Source organism: Oryctolagus cuniculus, chromosome 11, assembly GCF_964237555.1.
Source record: "Oryctolagus cuniculus chromosome 11, mOryCun1.1, whole genome shotgun sequence".
NCBI classification, from domain to species: Eukaryota; Metazoa; Chordata; class Mammalia; order Lagomorpha; family Leporidae; genus Oryctolagus; species Oryctolagus cuniculus.
Genome location: NC_091442.1, coordinates 72,080,264 through 72,093,262, shown reverse-complemented (window position 1 = coordinate 72,093,262; position 12,999 = coordinate 72,080,264). Strand labels below are relative to the sequence as shown.

The following is a 12,999-nucleotide window of genomic DNA, read 5'->3' as shown; positions in this document are numbered from 1 at the left end:
CTCTCTCTCTCTCTTTCTTCTCTCTGTAACTCTGCCTTTCAAATAAATATTTTTTAAAAACCAGGTAAAATAGACTATATAATAATTCAAAATTTCTGTGCATTAAAGAAAACCATCAACAGGCTAAAAGGCAATCTATGGAATGGAAAAAATCTATGCAAATCTTATATCTAAAAAGGGGTGGATATCCAGAATAGATAAAGAACTCCTACAACTCAGCAACAGTAACAAAAACAAGCCCCTATCCAGAGTTTGTTGATAACATGCATTTTCCATCAACTCTTTTTTTTGTCAAATATATTTATTTATTTATTTGAAAGGCAGAGTTACAGAGAGGCAGAGAGAGAAGGGGGGGAGAGAGAGAGAGAGAGAGAGAGAGAGAGAGAGAGCAGGAGAGAGCAGGAGAGAGAGAGAGAGAGGCTGCCCTTGCAGTGCCAGCATCCCACGTGGGCACCAGTTTGAGTACCGGCTGCTCAACCTCCAGTCAGGCTCTCTGTTATGGCCTGGGAAAGCAGTAGAAGATGGCCCAAGTCTTTGGGCCCTTGCACCCTCATAGGAGACCCAGAAGAAGCTCCTGGCTCCTGGCTTCGGATTGGCTCAGCTCCAGCTGTTGCAGCCAGCTGGGGAGTGAGCCAGCGGATGGGAGACACCTCTCTCTCTTTCTCTGTAACTCTTTTTCAAATAAATAAATAAATATTTAAAGAGAGAGAGAGAAAGAAAGAAAGAGGAGGTAGGGAGGCCTTCCATCCACTGGTTCACTCGCCAGATGGCTACATCAGCCAGGGTTGGGCCGATCGGAAGCCAGGAGCCAGGAGATTCTTCTGGGTTCCCACGTGGGTGCAGGAGCCCAAGGATTTGGGCTATTGTCCACTGCTTTTGCCAGGTCATTAGCAGGGAACTGGATCAGAAGTGGGGCAACCAGGACTTGAACCTAGTGCCCATATGGGATGCCAGCATTGTAGGTGGCTGCTTTACCAGCTATACAACATTGACCATCAACTTTTCGAAGATGTGTAATATGTATGGCTTTCAAAAATTTCACAACAAACTGAAAATGGTGGGTTTTTGAAGTGCCCTTTTATATTTAACAACATAAAATTAAGGACTGCTTTGAGGCACACTCATGGAAACTGATTATACTTTGTCATATCTGGGGGGAGAGAACAGGTTATAGGGATGCCATCAAAAGTTATCAAGTTCTACATAAGAGGTGACAACCAACTGAACTCACATATCAAATTATTATGCCCTTTAATTCCCCTCCATTCTTCAGCAAATCAGTTAAAAAGCAATATGTCAAAGCAAGTAGACAATTAAGAGACAAGTGTTTGTCACAATTAAAACATTGCTTGGAACATCTGCATCGTACATTGGAGTGCCTGGGTTCAAGTCCCAGCTCCCCTTCTTCATCCCAGCTTCCTGCTAATGCATACTCCAAGAGGCGGCAGGTGATGGCTCAAGTAACTGCATTCCTGCCACCCATGTGGGACACCAGATTGAATTCTGGGCTCCTGGCTTTGGTCTAGCCTAGCCTCAGCTGTTGCTGGCACTTGGGGAGTGAATCAGCAGATGGGAAATATCTCTCTGCCATTCAAATATATATACACATACATATAAATATTTTAAAATAAATTATATATATTTATTTGAAAGGAAGACTTATTGGGGGGAGGAGTGGGAGATATATCTTCTATCAGCTGGTTCATTTCCCAAATGGCTAACTCCATTTGGGTCCCCCACGTGGGTGGCAGAGGTCTAAGCACTCAGGTTATCATCTACTACTTCCCAGGGGCATTAGCTGGGAGCTGGATTGGAAGTGGAACAGCTGGGACTTGAACTGGCATTCATATGGGATGTGAACATCCTATGTGGCAGCTTTACCCACTGTGCCACAATGCTGGCCACAAAAATAAAATGCTTAAAAGGAAAAAATACGATGCCAGCATAATACAAGACTGCCACTATTTCAACTACTTTACATGTTAAATACATTACACATTTATGCCTTCACTTAAGATGAACACAATACTACAAGATTAGAAACAAGGATAGAAAACAAACACCAAAACAACAAACGGTTGTCTTATCAATGCCTATATCTAGGTGTCATTTTAAGTCTTAGCAAAGATGCCTACGGTAAAATCTATGTGGTGTCTCAGGTAAGTGGGATATTAGTTTGATCCTTCTCATTCTCCTTGAATTATCACTTTTACAAAATGGGCTAGTTACTTGTCAAACATAATGCCGGAACCTTTCTTTGGATGCTTTGGGCAACATTTAATGTATAAGATACAATAACACTATATTCAGTAAGAATGAAACAAAGAATGGAAATGGAACAAGTAGAAAAGTATTTTTAGGACTTTCCAAATAACTCTGAAATTAAGGTGCCAAAAAAAGTCAACAATTACAAGGAACACATCGTTCACTCACTTGGAGGAACTATTAACACTGCATATGGCTGAAAAGGCCTGAGAAGGATGAGTTGGAAAGAGATTTATCTTCAGACAAAACACTTTTAAAAAATGAACATACATGCCCATCAAGTGAAATAAACTCTCTTTTCATCCAGCATCAAAGAATGCCCCCTTCACCCCAGATACACACAGACAAGGTAGACATTTTCCTTCTAAACTGCAAGCCTCTAGCTCACATGAAAACAGAATAATTTCAACCACACACAAGCTCCAGCACTAAATTTGTAGTTTCTACAGGCTGCCCACACAGCACTTTGTGAGCATGTGATTAACAGAAATGATGCACAATCACACCACATTCTTTCCCTCAGCTCACACATCAAGAACTGCCCTCTCAGCTGCATTCTTCTCCAAACAGCCACGGTCACCTTAGCAACCCCAGGCTCCTAATATGGACAGCTGGTCCATTTAAAGTCAGTCCTTCTTGGCAGGAAAAATGCTTGTTCTTCAAATTGGGGGAGAGAAGAGAGGTTTTTCCTTTCAATACACATTATAGAGGTTGATTTAACTTGATCAGCACTTTTGTTCTGTGGCAGCAATTTGTGTGGAGTTTCAACCTATTCTGAGTTTTGCAAATTTTTTTTTTCATAATCTAAAAGCAAGTAGCTGAAAAAAATAAAATCAAGCGAGCTCATATGGAAGTCTAAGAGTAGAACACCAAACAAAGAGGTATCTAAAATAATGGCATTCTTTTATCCACATGTTTATGGGGTAAGTTCAACTTAAATTAAATTGAACTATAATACACAAGGCCTTAATAAACAATAAGAAATCAGATTCAGAAGGCCTGTGGCCTTAAATACCATAATCTATGTTTGAAGAAAAAAAATCACTGCTAAAATTCAAAGTTCATGCTCCAACATGTTAAACCTCCTAAGTTCAAACTTCAGTCTGCATAAAAAATTCCTTTATTCCACTACCCACAGATACAACCCACAAGCTCAAATGTGATGTAGGTATTGAAACCAAGTAGTTAGACTATCTGCACACACTCCAGATCTGTAACAGCACTGGATGACTCAAAGCCAGTCTTGAGCTCTGCGTGTACCACTACCAGTGGATCTGAGCCAAATTAAGCCTCTCGGGAATAAAGACACAGAGCTTGTATTTTCTTGTATGGACAAATCTTTTATTTTCACACCATGGACAAATAATCTGGGGGGAGAGGATTACTACAGTCTGAAATATGTGCGATCAAACTGTTTATTACATACATATCCACAAAAGGATTCTAATCTCCTATTCATCAAAATTAGACACTTAACCTTTAATAAATTATCAGCTCAAAACTATAAATGCCTAAATTCTTAGCCTTTGTTCTAAACTAGAAACATTTATGAAATACCTTCCTATATAACAGAGGAGAATCAAATCCATTTTAACTTAACCAATGCCACATCAGCAAACCTTAAGGTTAAGTTACTATACCTACATTATTCATTGCTTCTATTTTTGTTTATATGTGTGCCTTTGTAAATTCTCAGGCTAGGAGATTCTTCCTGGTATGAAACACTTCTTTCATTTTTTAAAAAAAGACTTTTTAATTTATTTGAGAGGAGAGTTACAAAGAGAGAGAGAAACGTCTTCCACCCACTGGTTCACTCCCCAAATGGCCGCAAGAGCCGGAGCTGAGCGGATCCGAATCCAGGAGCCAGGAGCTTCTTCCGGGTCTCCCACACAGGTGCAGGGGCCCAAGGACTTGGACCATTTTCTACTGCTTTCCCAGGCCATAGCAGAGAGCTGGATCAGAAGTGGAGCAGCCAGGACTCGAACCAGTGCCCATAGGGGATGCCAGCACCGCAGGCAGAGGATTACCCTACTGCACCTTTCAACTTAAGAATATCCTAGGATGGGGCCAGTGCTGTGGAGTAGCAGATAAAGCCACTGCCTGCGATACTAGCAACGAATATAGGCACTGGTTCGAGTCCTGGCTACTCCACTTCTGATCCAGCTCCCCATTAATGTGCCTGGGAAAGCAATGGAAGCTGGCACAAGTGCTTGGGCCCCTAGAAGAACCTCAAGGCTCCTGGCTTCAGCCTTGCCCAGCCCTGGCTGTCAAGGCCATCTGGGGAGTGAACCAGTGTATGGAAAATCTCTCTCTCTCTGTGTAACTCTGACTTCCAAAAAAATCAATTGAAAGAAAGAAAAGAAGAAAGAAACTGTGTTACCTGATGTCTAATTTTCTGAATTAAATTTTAACAAGAGTATTCAACAAAACATGGAACCTGTAGAAATCAATATAATCAAGAACTTTTGGTCTCTGGGGAGGTGGGGGGGGTGATGACTCAGGTAAGTGGTCCTTGCTACCAATGAGAGAAACCTGAATGAGTTTCAGCTCCATCCAGCCTCGGCCAGTTGTAAGCATTTGGAGTGAATCAATGGATAGTTTTCTCTCCCTTTTCCACTTTCTCTCCTTCTCCCTCTCTGCCTCACAAATACATTGGAAAATTATTTTAAAGTTTCGTTTCTTCTCACCAATGAATATAAATATTTAAGTGCTAACATATAAATAACTACTTTCAACAAGTCTCAACCTTGCCATCACTTTTGGCAGGTATGTGAATTCCCTTCTTCCTGCTGTGGTCTGAATATGCCCTTCAAAATTCAGTTACTGAAACTTAGTGACCAATGTAATGGTATTAAGAGATAGGGCCTTAAGGTATAGTTTGGCCATGAGGGCTCCTCTCTCATAAATGGGGTTAAAGAGCTCATTAAAGGGGTTTCACGCAGCCCTCCCAATGTTCACTCCTCCCCTACAGAAGATGCAACCCCCAACAGAAAACAGAACCTGCCAGCACCTGATCTTGGACTTCCCACCCAGTCTCCTGAACTGTGAGAAACCAACTTCTGTTCTTTATACGTTGGTCTGGGGCACCCTGTTATAGCAACACAGACCAAGACACTTCTCCTTTTCTATTCCATTGCTGAAGCGCTTTCACGTTTCCTCCTAGCCCACAGAACTAAGTGCCCTTAAGATTCTTCTATATTAAGAAATCGCTCCTAACAAGGTCCTCTAGATTCTCCCACCAATAACAGCCTTTCCCAAACCTGAGCTCTGTTATCACTACCATCTGCTTCATGTCAGAGGTGATCCCATCCTCTCATCAGTCTCTCCCTCTCTCCTCTTCACTACTATAGGGAATACCATCAGCTAGGACTTGGAGCTCCCTCTCAAATTCTGGCTAAGGGATCAAAGAAAAGTGGCTTGTCCTGATACGGTGCCATTACACAGGAAATGGTGTTTCTACACCCCGAGTTTAGAACCCTGCATTTAATCTATAATTATTAAGTTTTCACTCTATGTTAGATTCAGCAATGGGGATTTGTAGAATATGACTGCTTTGAGAAAGAAAAATAATAGAGGCCAGTGTTGTAGTGCAGCAGATTAAGGCGCGGCTTGCACGGTGGGCATCCCATAACACAGCAAGCCCTGACTATGCTTCAGAACAAGCTTCTGGCTCATGCACATCTGGGGAAACCGTGGGTGACAGCTCAAGTACTTAGGTCCTTGCCTCCCACTTTGGAGATTGGGATGGAGTTCCTGGCTCCTGGTTCAGCCTGGCCCAGCCTCAGTCTCAGCTGTTGCGAACATCTGGAGAGTGAACCAGCAGATGGGAATTCTCTCTGCCTGCCTATCTCTCCCTGCTTTTCAGAAAAATAAACATTTCTAAATAAAAAAAGAAATGAGCCAGAAATTGCCCTTTTCCTAAGTGAACTTGTTATTGAAAAAAAGACAATAAAAATTACTAATCTGAATAATTTACTTTAAAAGCATTTTCAGTTGACAAACTGAATTAACCTAAAGTGATCACTAATACCTATCCCAAAAAATTAGAGAAAATTTAGCCAAAATAATTTCTTAACAAAAGATGTATTTATTTATTTAGGAAGAGTTAGAGAGACACAGGGAGAGAAAAAGTGACAGCAATCTTCCATTTGCTGGTTCACTCTCCAGATGGCCCCAAGGGCCACAGCTGGGCCAGGCTGAAGCCAGGAGCTTCTTCCAGGTCTTCCATGTGGGTGGCAGAGCCCAAGTACTTGAGCCATCCTCCACTGTTTTCCCAGGCACATTAGCAGGAAGCAGGATCAGAAATGGAACAGCTGGGATATAAACCAGCATCCATATGGGATGCTGGTGTCACAGGTGTTGGCTTTACACCCTATGCCACAATGCAAGACCCCCAAAATAACTTTAAGGCTGACAAGTAACTGCTTTCAAGTTTTTGCCATAATACAGTAAACAAATCAATAAGGAGATCTTCTTTTAATTTCAGAAACAGAGAAACAGAGAGCTCCCATTCACTGGTTCATTCTCCACATGCCCACTATAGAGGGTGCTAGGGCAGGCAAAAGTGGGGTGCTGGGAACTCAATCTAGGTCTCCTACATGGGTGGCAGGAGCCCAATTACTATCCTCCAGCAGGAGGTAGGAGTCTCAGAGTCAGGACCCAGAGCTTTGAACTGAACCTAGATATTCTAATGTAGGATACAGGCATGTTAACTACTACATAAAATGCCCACGTACGAGATTTTGTATCTACACGCTTGAATATGTCATACTCCAGAAGTCTAAAGAAAATAATAACAGAAATTGGGGCAGGCAATATGGCACAGTGGGTAAAACCACCACCTGCAGGACTGGCATCCCATTTGGGTGCCAGTTTGAGTCCTGGCTGCTTCTTTTCCAGTCCAGCTCCCTGCTGGTACAACTGGGAAAGCATCAAAGAATGACTCAGGTACTTGGGCTCCTACACCTATGTGGGAGAACTGGGGTAAGCTCCTGGCTCCTGACTTCAGACCAGCACAGCTCAGGCTGTTCAGCCATTTGGGGAGTAAACCGATGGATGGAGGCCCATTCTTTCTGTCTCTATCTGTCTCTCTCTAACTCTGCCTTTCAAATAAATAAATATTTTTAAAAGTAACAGAAATTAATGACTATTAAAAATCCACTGAAAAAGTGTTCAAGAAATTAAATGTATTCATATTAGAATTTACTTAAACCTTTTCCTACCTACTTAGTAGGAAACATCCCATTTACTGAAGTACACACAGGAGTTAAACAATGTCCATGGGACAGAACATAACTAAACAATCTTCTTTCATTTACAGCCCCTAAGAGAATTTCTACCAAAGTCATTTGGTAATTCCCCTAAGTAAATGATGACTGAGCCTCCAATCAAAGAAAATAATTTTTTTCCTTATAGGGATAAACTCACTCTTAAGGCTGCTAGGAATAAGCAGTATTTGAATTTCAAAAATAGCTTCTTCTATCACAGCTTTTTAACTCTAACTTCAAACAAAATGATCTATGTCTTATTAGCAAACTCCAAGGCAATGAAAAAGAGGCTAATTTGTAAAAATCTTCTAATAATCAAGAAAAGATATGAAATAAATACAAGGTAAAGCATTTAAGAAATTAAGAGCAATTAAGAGTAATTCAACTACATTTGTTTTACTATGACATAAACAAGTTCTTACCTTGTGGTGTTCTCTTCTGAGAAAAACAGATACAATTTTGCTCCTAAAAAAATTTCAAGCAGAAAAGTTGAAATGTTAGTTTCAAACAGTTTCTTGAAAATGAAGTTACAAGATACTAACATAGTACATTCAGAATATTATGACACTTGATATCACCAAAGCCTACGAGATAGCAAGTTTCCAACAGTAAAAGTACTTTTGAAATAAAAATATTTATAAAATTTATTACTTTTAAAATTATAAAGATAGCAGGGCCAGCGCTGTGGCACAGTGGGTTAAAGCCTCAGCCTGCAGCGCTGGCATCCCACATCGGTGCCAGTTCAAGTCCTGGCTGCTCCTCTGCTGATCCAGCTCTCTGCTATGGCCTGGGAAAACAGCGGAGGATGGCTTAAGTCCTTGGGCCCCTGCATCCATATGGGAAATTCAGAAGAAGCTCCTTGCTTCTGATCAGTTCAGCTCTGGCAGTTGCAGCCATCTGGGAAGTGAACCAGTGGGTGGAAGACCTCTTTCATTGTCTCTACCTCTCTCTGTAACTCTTTCAAATAAATAAAATCTTTTTTAAAAAAATTACAAAAATACCTATTCTATTAAGTGAACATCAAGTCATTTTTGCTAGGTATACATTTGCAATGATGTGTGGCACATTTTCACAATGTAAAACATTTATAGTTCAACTAGGTGTTACTCTCTCCAAGACTGGGTATTTCTGAAGGAAACTTTTTTTTTCCTAGGTACTATAAAATGCATTCCTTTAAACAGTGGTTTTTAACATTTTCACTAAGTTTTGTAACCATCACCACCATCTAATTCCAGAATATTTACATCACCCCAATAAGAAACCCCACACAGAAGGGTACAGTTTTAATTCCAAGAAAAGACATCTGAAATAAATTTAATTTTTAAAGATGTGCAAGAAACATGTTCTTTCTAACACCACAATCAAAATTATGTTTTACAAAATATGTGAAGCAAAGGCTCCAAGGAAAAACAATTATCCAAACATTATAAGAGCAGCTATATTTGGATAGTGACATTACAATGAGTCTTTCCCATACATTTTTTTTCTAAAGCTGTGATTCCGTATTATTACCTTTTTGACTTTTAAAAGGTACAGAATACACACATTGTGTAGAAATAGTACGTGCTAGTATTTGAAATACAAAATAAAAACAAAAATATAAGGTGATACCTTTAAATTATACACCATACTATTAAATATTTTTCAAAATAGATAAAATAACTGTAAAATTTGAATAAAACTGTCCATACTTACTAATCTGGTTGAAAAGCCACTGCTGCATCTTACTTTGTGACAAATGGGCTGCTTCATCACTTTTGCATCTGGGTGTCTACTTCTTAGTGGTCATTTCTGAAATAAAGGTGCAGTTACTAAGAATGCCATTTTCCGAACATCCTGACAAAAATCATAAACTCTTCAAGGATAATTAACCAAATTATGGTAACCACAGTTATTTGAGCAACTTTCTAATACAAACATTATTAACACAGTTGAGAGTGAGGCAGGAGGAATACCAAATAGGCTACTGTCTCACAGAACCAGAACTCTTCGATCCTGAATGCCTCTCAGCCACCCAGGCCTTCTAATTCTTGAGTGTCTTTTACAGACCAAAAAAAAGAAAAAAGAAAAAAGAAAAAAGAAAAAGAAAAAGAAAAAGAAAAAAAAAAAAAAAAAGGCGGGCCTTGATGGAGCCGAAACACTGAATATTTTGAACATAATAAATTTAACTATTTATTATATTCATTATCTACTTCCCCTCTTACACCTAGAATTTAAATACCAATGAGGATTTTTGTCAGTTTTATTGATATCTTTGAAGCAACTGAGTCCCAGCTATGCTGCTTCCAATCCAGCTCCTTATTTACACACCAGCATAAGAAGGCAGCAAAAGATGACTGAAGTACTTGAGTCCCCACCATCCTTGTGGGAGACCAGGATGGAGTTCCTGGCTCCTGGCTTCGGCCTGGTCCAGTCCTAGTCATTGCAGCCATTTGGGGAGTGAATCAGTGAATACAAGATTTCTTTCTTTCTTTGTCTTTCCCTCTCTCTCTCACTCTGCATGTGAGTTAAATAATAAATCTTTAAAAGTAAAACAATAACAAAACTGCCATGATAGAGATATCTTCATTAATTCTTTCAAGTTGGGAATATAATAGTCTTTAAAGAGGATAACATAACTATAGATGTTTAGACACAGAGATCTGAAAAATTAATGAAGTGTTTGGAGATTAACATCTATAGAATTTACAACTCATTTTCCCTTGCCTAGTCTATTCCAGATAAGGAAAGCCCAAGGTAGCTATGTTGGGGTTGCTCAGGGTACCAGGGCAGATCTCTTTGATGACTTGTAAAAACCAACTTCTAAAGGAAAAGGAGGAGGAATAAGCCACAAACAGTTCGGGTGATCCAAGCAGATGGAAAAACAAGTTCTGAGGCCATAAACTGAGAGTAGGCTTGAGGAAAGAAAAACGATCACTGAGTGGAATGAGCAAAGGCAGAGACAGTGATAAGAGATCAGGTGAGAGAGAGGAGGAAGAGAGATAACAGATCAAGGCTCTTTGTGTCTCGGTTTTGGTTTTAAACTGATGAGATGAGCTCCAATGGAATTTTGATCCGCAGAATGATGTGATCTGACTTTCTTTTGGAAATGGCTAATCTGACTGACTTGTTGAGGTAAGCAAGAGAGAGGCTGAAAGATCAGACCAGGGGACAATTATGATAATGCAGATGTGAAGTAAGTGGGCTTGGACCATGGTGGTAAGTGGTGGAAGTGGTAATATGAGGGACATCTTTCAAATACTTCCTAGGTAGTGGTGAATATTTCTGCACATGTCTACTTTCCCCATTTTTAACGATATTAAGATGAACTAGTTTTGCCAGCCTGATCCACTGGTTGTTTACCTAATTGCTTTGGAATCACTGACCATTTTTAGATCCATTATTTCATCAAGGGCTTTAAAATGTTGATTTTTCTAATCCCGTCATTCCTTCTAGGCTTAATGTTAAGAACCCTATAAAGAAGAATTCTCACTTATTGACTGATTACTCAGGGGGTACCTTTCTTATAAAGTGGGAAATGGTATTTAGATACCATAAACTAGACTAGGAGTGTACTGTGTGACTAGGTCAAAATTGCTTCAAGGCCTTTTCAGGGCACAGAATGAGGACTAGGTATTTATTACAGTAAACAGATCATGAGTCCTCACTAATATTCCAATTCACATTTCCAGTTACAGAATTGTTAATTCTGTTCTCCCAGGCACATTAGCAAGGAGCTGGATCAGAAGTGGAACAGCTAGGACTCAACCCTGCACTCTGATATAGCATGCTGGTGTTGCAAGTGGTAGCTTAACCCACTGTGCCACAAATACCAGCCCCTATTGTTTTGTTTTTAAATCATTTGTATCATAACTCTAGAAAGAATGGTAGAAGAAAGAGGCTCATTTAGAAACAACAAATATAGGGCTGGCGCTGTGGTGCAGCAGGTAAAGCTGTCGCCTGCAGTGCTGGCATCCCAAATGGGTGCCATTTGAAGTCTCGGCTGCTCCACGTTTGATTCAGCTCCCTGCTAAAGGCCTGGGAAAAACAGTGAAAGATGGTTCGAGTACTTGGGTCCCTATACCTATGTGGGATACCTGGAAGAAGCTCCTGGCTTCAGCCTGGCACAGCCCTGGCTGACGTGGCCATCTGAGAAGTGAAGCAGTGGATGAAAGATATCTCTCTCTCTCTGTCTCCTGCTCTCTTTCAAATAAATAAATAAATATTGAAAAGAACAGAAACAACTAGTAAGATATATGACAGTCCTTTTCTCCCATGTCCTTAGGGAGTTCTGTCTGGGATTACATCATAAAGTTCCAAGTAATCACAGGGAAAGTTTACTTCCAATTTTATGTTACCTTGAGGTATCATGGCCACCATAAAGAATCAAAAGAACTTACTAATTCTTAACATGACTACACTAGCTAGCTATGACATGATAGGGATGTTTGAACTTAATTATTCTTTTCTTTAAATAAACAAACTCCCCCTGGGCTAAGAGGCCTACTTTGCCTTTTAAGCATCCTGTGGCTGGCAAACTTCAGAATCTTAAGAGATAGATAGCCAGGGGACAGAGAAAACAGCAAGTATGACTCAATGATTACATTTAATAGTCCCTGAAGACCGAAACAAAGATACCAGTTCTGGCAAGAGTTCTCTAGTATTGCCCAAAAACTAATTTATCCACATACCTTTCATCTGAACAATCTTTTCACTTAGTTTAAGGTTCACAAAGCACTTGTTATGTGCCTACCAGACCTTAGGTATAAAAATAAACCAGGAGTACAGGAGTACAATGAAAACAATCAGCAGGAGTTCCAAGAGTTGGATGATGAAATTTAATGTTAAAATCTGCTTTGTTTGAGAACACAGAGAACCCTTGAATATTTTTATACAGCAATGTTCCCCTGTCATCCAGAAACTATAGACTTTAGAAAGTGCAACTACATGAAATCACCTTTGTCGAGAAACGTCTATGTGCCAGATACTGACATAGCTCATTTTTTTCTTCTTTTTCTCTAAATTTTATTTATTTGAGAGGTAAAGTTACAGACAAAGAGGAGGAGAGACAGAGAGAAAGATCTTCGATCCATTGGTTCATTCCCCAAATGGCTGCAACAGCTGGAGCTGTGCCAATCCAAAGCCAGAAGCTTCTTCCAGGTCTCCCAGGCAGGTGCAGGGGCCCAAGCACTTGGGCCATCTTCTATTGCTTTCCCAGACCACAGCAGAGAGCCGGATTGGAAGAGGAGCAGCTGGGACTAGAATTGGCACCCATATCGGATGCCAGTCCTACAGGCAGAGATTAACCTACTATGCCATACATAGCAACGGCCCCAGTTTTCCTTTAATATTTTTTTGAAAGGCAGAGAGACAGAAAATGTGAGTATGTACATACTTGTGTGTGTGTGTTTGTGTGTGTGTGTGTGTGAGAGAGAGAGAGAGAGAGAGAGAGAGAGAAACAGACACAAACCATCTACTGGTTCACCCT

General features: G+C 40.2%; 1 protein-coding gene across 10 annotated transcripts in view; it reads right to left on the bottom strand.

Moving 5' to 3' along the window:
* The window catches only part of FRS2 (fibroblast growth factor receptor substrate 2), a 121,940-nt gene that overhangs the window by 43,040 nt on the left and 65,901 nt on the right, over positions 1 to 12,999 (bottom strand). For all 10 annotated transcript variants that reach the window (XM_051845655.2, XM_051845654.2, XM_070052609.1 and 7 more), the window contains 2 exons: positions 9,228 to 9,323; positions 7,955 to 7,997 (listed from right to left, as the gene is read on the bottom strand). The gene's annotated coding sequence lies outside the window, so the exon portion shown is untranslated. The remainder of the gene's footprint in view (positions 1 to 7,954; positions 7,998 to 9,227; positions 9,324 to 12,999) is intronic.